This window comes from Onychostoma macrolepis, chromosome 03 (assembly GCF_012432095.1).
Source record: "Onychostoma macrolepis isolate SWU-2019 chromosome 03, ASM1243209v1, whole genome shotgun sequence".
In the NCBI taxonomy this organism is placed as follows: Eukaryota; Metazoa; Chordata; class Actinopteri; order Cypriniformes; family Cyprinidae; genus Onychostoma; species Onychostoma macrolepis.
The window spans coordinates 44,323,904-44,331,699 of NC_081157.1; the positions used below are offsets into that span (position 1 = coordinate 44,323,904).

Consider the following 7,796-nt stretch of genomic DNA (forward strand, 5'->3'; position numbering starts at 1 on the left):
TTAATTCCAAATACCAACATTCAGATCATAAATTTGGTCTTTTAAATTTCAAATCCCAACTCTCAGATACCAAATTTGGCAGTGTTTATAATTCCAAATTCCAACTTTCAGATTCCAAATTTATGTTTTACATTCCGAACTCCAATTTACAGAGACCAAATTGGGCTGTTTTCAGTTCCAAATACCAGCTTTCAGATCCCAAATTTCAACTTTTTAAATGCCAAATCCCAACTCTCATATACCAATTATGGCTGCTTTTAGTTCCAAATTCCAACTTTTAGAATCCAAATTTAGATGTTTTAATTTCCGAACTGCCAACTTTCAGATACCAAATTTGGACATTTTGTAGTTCCAAATTCCAACTTTCAGATCTCATATTTGGACGTAGGCCAATGTTTAATTCCAAATGGCAAACTATGGCTATTTATATCTTAAAATTTTAATAATATGAAGCTTACTGTGGTTTTCCAATGTTTTTTGGAGCGTGAACCTGGTAAATTAATAAATTAATCATTTAGTACCATGATGTATATCAAACACTTTGGTTTTGCCATTTAATACCCTCAATGTACTGTGGTATTTCCACAATATCATAAGGTTTGTACAGGTTATGATATTCTTGGTGTATTATTATAACATTTCCCTGCAATTGTCACCATTTCTGCCTTTGAGGATAGACATTTGGGAAATGTACTGTAGACTAGGATATCAAGGAAGATATATGGTTCTCTTATATATTATGTTGTGTGGAAATGTCTCATAAGTACCTGAACCTGAAGCCTAAACCTACAGGATCTAGCGTTAGCATTAGCTTGGGACTTCACTGGGTAATTTAAAAGCATATAATGCTGGAAGTTCAAACTTTTTTTTTCTTTTAAGATTCTGACAGTAATGCAGTAGTTTGAATGAAAGTGTTTGTCAGACAAATAACAGAAAGTCTGCCATCCAAAATGCATTTTTACTGCAGGTGCTAATTAGTGACTGGTTTGGTGTATTAATATTTAAGAGCCGAACCGGTGGTTCGAGGGGCATCTGGCCTTTACTTTAACAAAGCACTCAAAGGACATGGTGGACAGGGTCAGTGGTTGATCTTTCACACAAATAGTGACTCTTTTTCGCTTTCATGATTTATTTACTTGCTCTTCTTACACAGTTACAGCGGCTCAGACGACGTCACATGATTCTCATGATGCTTCACAACAAGTGATGACGACATGTACCTCGGAATCTAGCACACTTCGAATGGAATCCTGTGGGATTAATGGACAGAGGAATCAGAGACGAATCCTCATCCATATCTGACATGTGTGTCGTGGTCCAGCAGGTGCGGTGGATCTTGATCTGCAGGATTAAGGTTTTTAAGGGGTTTAAGTGAAAAAGCAACTGAGTTTGTGCTTAAATTTTTGCAAAAGTGTAGCAATGCGGCGACAACCAGTTGGGTGAAGCTTCTAGATTTGTTTAATTTTATGCACAAACACCAGGCTTGTGTGGCATTCAGAACTAAAATGTAAACGACTTTTAAATTCTAATTCAGAAAATATCTATCTACCCTGTTGAAAAATCCTGCTGGTTAGGTATGTTTTGAAGCATGGCTGCTAGTTTTAGCTGGTTTAAGCTGGTCACGAGCTGGTTTAAGATGGTCCTGAGCAGGAGATAGTTGCTTAGGACCAGCTTAGGACCAGCTAAAACCAGCTCACGACCAGCTAAGGACCAGCTTAAACCATCTTAAACCGGCTCATGACCAGCTAAGGACCAGCTTAAACCAGCTCATGACCAGTTAAGGACCAGCTTAAACCAGTTCATGACCAGCTAAGGACCAGCTTAAACCAGCTCATGACCAGCTAAGGACCAGCTTAAACCAGCTCATGACCAGCTAAGGACCAGCTTAAACCAGCTCATGACCAGCTAAAGACCAGCTTAAACCAGCTCATGACCAGTTAAGGACCAGCTTAAACCAGCTCATGACCAGCAAAGGACCAGCTTAAACCAGCTAAGGACCATCTTAAACCAGCTCAAGACCAGCTAAGGACCATCTTAAACCAGTTTACGACCAGCTTAAACCAGTTCATGACCAGCTAAAGACCAGCTTAAACCAGCTCAGGACCAGCTTAAACCAGCTCATGACCAGCTAAGGACTACCTTAAATCTATCTGTCTATCTGTCTGTCTATCTATCTATGTAACGTGGCTGGCGAGACGTGAGATGTGCAGATCCATGTGCAAGCTTTTATTTAAAGGCATGGTCAAAAATACAGGCAGGGTCGAAACAATGGCAAACAGGTATGGCAGGGACAAGACAAAGAGTAATCCTAGGGCAAGCGTGGGTCGACGATCGGCGAACAGTATCCAATGGGGCAAGGCAGAGAGATAATCCAGGTACACGAGCAAGAATCCAAGAGAGGTGCAAACAGTGTCCAAACGGCAAGGCAAGGGTTAATCCAGGGAACACGGGCTAGAGTAGTCCGTAGTAGCTATCGCTAGGAGAGGGATAACTGCATACAATACTCGGCAGTGAGGGAGAGAAAGTCCATGGCTTAAATAGGGGGTGAAATGGGAATCGGCTGTGTGATCAGACTCGGGTGTAAGCGTGTGATTGGCTGCAGCTGAGTGTAATGAGTGCAATGGATTGTGGGAACTGAAGTTCAGTGTAAGTGTAACGATCTGTGCAGTGTAAGAGTCCATGTGGTGAGCGAGTGACCTCTGGTGGAGGGTGAATGGAAGTTCACAGACCGGATTCGTGACAATCTATCTATCTATCTATCTATCTATCTATCTATCTATCTATCTGAGAAACTGTGATACATTTTTTCAGGATTTTTAATAGAAAATTTATTAGATTCTTTTTGTAACTATATAGTATAGTAATATAGTAGTGTAATATAAAGTGTAATATTTATAATATTATAAGATGATTATGACATTTACGCATCTTTTATGTCATTATTTATATGCATTTTAGATTTTAACAGATTTTATTTATAAAATCTATCTAGGATCAGGGAGAAAGATCATTTAATTTCCCAAAATTCATTTCTAGAAATTTCATTTGAATCAGTTGAATCAGTAGTCAGATCTTAATTTATGAATTTTACAATATTATTGTTAAACTGCAAAAAAAAAAAAAAAAATTTTTTTCTCACTCTATTTATTTATTTTTTTCCCCGTAAAAAACCTGATCGTTAAATCAAAAAGTAGGCCTACTTAAGAAGCAAAATGACTTAGGATGTAAGGTCTTGTTTTTTATTTTTTAAAAAAAACCTTTATTCTTAAATCAAGAACAAATATCTGCCAATGGGAGAAAGAAAATAATCTTATTTTCTCTTTAAATTAAGTCTATTTTTCTGATTTTACTGGCAGATTTTTTTCTTCTTCTTGTTTTAAGTAAAAACTCACATGATTTTGATACCTTTAAAAAAAAAACACTTAATATCATAAGTAATTTCACATCTCATGTAAATGTGTAGATATTTAGAAAACAAGACCAGAATTACTGTGTACAAAATATATTTTTTGTGGTGCATTACAATAACAAAATACCTGTAAAATATTTTTATCAGTGTTTCTAATCTAAAATGAAGTTTGACTCCAGAATAAACTTTCCAGCTTTTTGTCAACAACAAAGACCTTTGAAAAGTGTAAATAAGTCTTTATTTGTTGCGGCTACATGCACTTTTTCTCCCGGCAGCTCATTTTTCGGTGTGACGGCTCCCGTGGACCCCACAGCAAATGTGTCTAACGTCGACGGGACGCCAGAGGTGAGCGGGAAACATTCATGACAGCATATAGACAGTGTAAATAAAGCCTCTCGCTGACATTTCTCCTGATGCATGTGTCCTGTTGTGGAGCTGTGCACTGTGATAAATGGTGTCTGTTTTATATTTAATAAGCTTTTGGGAATAATGAGATGAGGTCTGTGATAGGCTGGATTGTACGTGTGGGACGCCGCCCCCCCACCGACCGCCTGTCACTTTAATCTGGCAAGATGAATTTTGTCAGTAGTTATTGATGTGTCCAGCGCTGAGACATTGATGCAGCACAGAGTTATAATCAACAGTCATAAATCATCAGAGATTCAACACACACATTGCTTTATACCGCAGAATCTGCAGACAGATTCAGTTTCCCTGTTATGCTGCTGTGTGACAGCTGTACATTCATATCTGTTTCATATTTGTTTTATATATTTGTACATATTCTGACACAAAGCAGAATATGTAAAACTTTAATATTAGATGTCACGGAAATTGCAATGATTAGTTCAATGTTGAAGCCTGATATTAGAAGTCAACCAGTTAGTTTGAAGTTTGCAGTGATATTTTGTGTGTAATATTCTTCAGATGGTAAGTTAATGGACTATGCGCTACAAAAAAAAAAGAAAGAAAAAGATTTTCTTTCTCATTATTTTTGTCTTGTGTTCAAACATTATTAAATGAAGATGCATTTACTTGGAAAGCAAAATGACATTAGATATAAAGTCTTATTTGATAAACATCAGTCAATGGGTCAATACATCAGTCAATATTTTTTCTTGTTTTAAGTATAAACTCACCTAATTTTTTATATAATTTTCAGACAAAAATACTTAATAGTATTTTTAATTTTTTTTAGTTTTTCTAACCTAATTCATGTAAAAATAAATAAATAAATGAATTAAAATTAAATTATAAATTAAAATAAATAAACATTTTAAATTAATTTAAATTGCATTTTCTAATAGATTTTTTGTTTCAAATTAAAGTTTGTAATATTGTAAAACTGCAATAAGCTAGTTATATTGTCTAAAATAATTACAAAATAAATGACTTTATGCTTAAAACAAGATCAAACATCTGCCAAAGAGGTTACAAAATAAACTCGTTTTCCCTTTTAATTAAGTTTATTTGTCTGACCTTATTGACAGATATTTTTGTACTTGTTTTGAGAATAAACTCATATTAATTTTTATATATTTTGTTTCAGAAAACAATACTTAAAACCTAATTAAAACAGTAATTTTGCACCCCAAGAAAATGTATCTTAGTTTAAGAATGTTTAGATATTTGTCATGGAAAATGAGTCAGAAATGCAGAGTAAGAAATATCATTTTTTTGCAGTGTAGTCAGTATGTGGGTGACACAGAGACTAGGGACTATAAACATATATATAAATAAATAAATCATCTAACAAATTGGCAAATAAGAGACATTATTATTATTATTATTTAACCTAATTCTCATTAAAATATTTTAAAATGAATTAAATTATAAATTAAAAGTGAATAAAATATTTTGTTACATTTTAAATTGCATTTGCTAATAGATTTTTTTCCCCTTCAAATTAGTTTGTAATATTGTGATTAATCTCCGAGCTGATTAGTTTGGTTCAAGGCTCAAAACTCTCTTAATTAAAGAAAGAAATCAAAGTTTTGAAGTCCCTACAAATCAAATATTTGAGAAATACTTCAGAAATGAAGGCCACAGAAAAGTGGGGGTCACTGCCAATCTTTGCTTTGATTGTTTTTTATCTGTATGTCATTTTGACAAATGGATAAAGCCAATGTTTTTTAATGTTATTAGACAGTTGATGGTTGTAAATGTAACATGCAGTTTAACTATATTATTTAAACACATGGCTGCCAAATGTGGATCACATTAATACAATATATTTACATTATATATGCATTCATTTCTTGCTCCCAGAGCTATTTATGTATTTATTTATTAGTCTTTTAGCAGAGTTTCAATTGAATCCAGTTTGAGGTGGGATGCATAAAAATGACTTTTATAATGTGATTCCTGAAGGAAAAGGAGAGAAACACTCCTTTAGTTCAATATTTAATGCCTGGTGAGTTTACTGCGATGAACACAGACATACAGTGAGGAAAATAAGTATTTGAACACCCTGCTATTTTGCAAGTTCTCCCACTTAGAAATCATGGAGGGGTCTGAAATTGTCATCGTAGTGCATGTCCACTGTGAGAGACATAATCTAAAAAAAATCCAGAAATCACAATGTATGATTTTTAACTATTTATTTGTATGATACAGCTGCAAATAAGTATTTGAACACCTGTCTATCAGCTAGAATTCTGACCCTCAAAGACCTGTTAGTCTGCCTTTAAAATGTCCACCTCCACTCCATTTATTATCCTAAATTAGATGCACCTGTTTGAGGTCGTTAGCTGCATAAAGACACCTGTCCACCCCATACAATCAGTAAGAATCCAACTACTAACATGGCCAAGACCAAAGAGCTGTCCAAAGACACTAGAGACAAAATTGTACACCTTCACAAGGCTGGAAAGGGCTACGGAGAAATTGCCAAGCAGCTTGGTGAAAAAGGTCCACTGTTGGAGCAATCATTAGAAAATGGAAGAAGCTAAACATGACTGTCAATCTCCTCGGACTGGGGCTCCATGCAAGATCTCACCTCGTGGGGTCTCAATGATCCTAAGAAAGGTGAGAAATCAGCCCAGAACTACACGGGAGGAGCTGGTCAATGACCTGAAAAGAGCTGGGACCACCATTTCCAAGGTTACTGTTGGTAATACACTAAGACGTCATGGTTTGAAATCATGCATGGCACGGAAGGTTCCCCTGCTTAAACCAGCACATGTCCAGGCCCGACTTAAGTTTGCCAATGACCATTTGGATGATCCAGAGGAGTCATGGGAGAAAGTCATGTGGTCAGATGAGACCAAAATAGAACTTTTGGTCATAATTCCACTAAACGTGTTTGGAGGAAGAAGAATGATGAGTACCATCCCAAGAACACCATCCCTACTGTGAAGCATGGGGTGGTAGCATCATGCTTTGGGGTGTTTTTCTGCACATGGGACAGGGTGACTGCACTGTATTAAGGAGAGGATGTATTGCCATGTATTGCGAGATTTTGGGAACAACCTCCTTCCCTCAGTTAGAGCATTGAAGATGGGTCGAGGCTGGGTCTTCCAACATGACAATGACCAAGCACACAGCCAGGATAACCAAGGAGTGGCTCTGTAAGAAGCATATCAAGGTTCTGGCGTGGCCTAGCCAGTCTCCAGACCTAAACCCAATAGAGAATCTTTGGAGGAGCTGAAAGCCAGAAACCTGACTGATCTAGAGAAGATCTGTGTGGAGGAGGCCAAAATCCTCCTGCAGTGTGTGCAAACCTGGTGAAAAACTACAGGAAACGTTTGACCTCTGTAATTGCAAACAAAGGCTACTGTACCAAATATTAACATTGATTTTCTCAGGTGTTCAAATACTTATTTGCAGCTGTATCATACAAATAAATAGTTAAAAAATCATACATTGTGATTTCTGGATTTTTTTTGTTAGATTATGTCTCTCACAGTGGACATGTACCTACGATGACAATTTCAGACCCCTCCATGATTTCTAAGTGGGAGAACTTGCAAAATAGCAGGGTGTTCAAATACTTATTTTCCTCACTGTATTTGTTTGATTTTCGTGTTAAATAAGGACAAGATCTTTCTGTCTGCAGGTAAAATGCTGATCTGAAAGTCACTGGTGACAGCTTGAGTTTTTTCCAAGTCTGGAAGTATTTGAGTGTGTGTGTGAGTAACTTCTGTTGTTATTGCTCCTGTAGAAAAGGACAAGCATCTGCTCCAGCAACTGGTGAGAGAGTCAGAGAGAGCGAGAGACGAGTACAGAATCAAACTGAAGATCTGCTGAGCTGAAGATGCTGATAGGTGTTGATGAGAATGAGGTTAAACTAATGCGCTTAGCATAAATGTGATGTATTAATAGTAGCAATATGCATTCTGTGCAATACTAGGTGTGCAAAACTAAACTTTTTTCTTCAGTTGTGTAG

At 36.3% G+C, this 7,796-nt stretch overlaps 1 long non-coding RNA gene across 1 annotated transcript; it reads left to right on the plus strand.

The window, feature by feature from the left end:
• Positions 1 to 1,221: 1,221 nt before the first annotated feature.
• Positions 1,222 to 7,796, plus strand: LOC131535866 (uncharacterized). Its single transcript, XR_009269761.1, has 3 exons — positions 1,222 to 1,324; positions 3,685 to 3,754; positions 7,572 to 7,796. It is a non-coding gene; the product is annotated as an uncharacterized LOC131535866 (long non-coding RNA).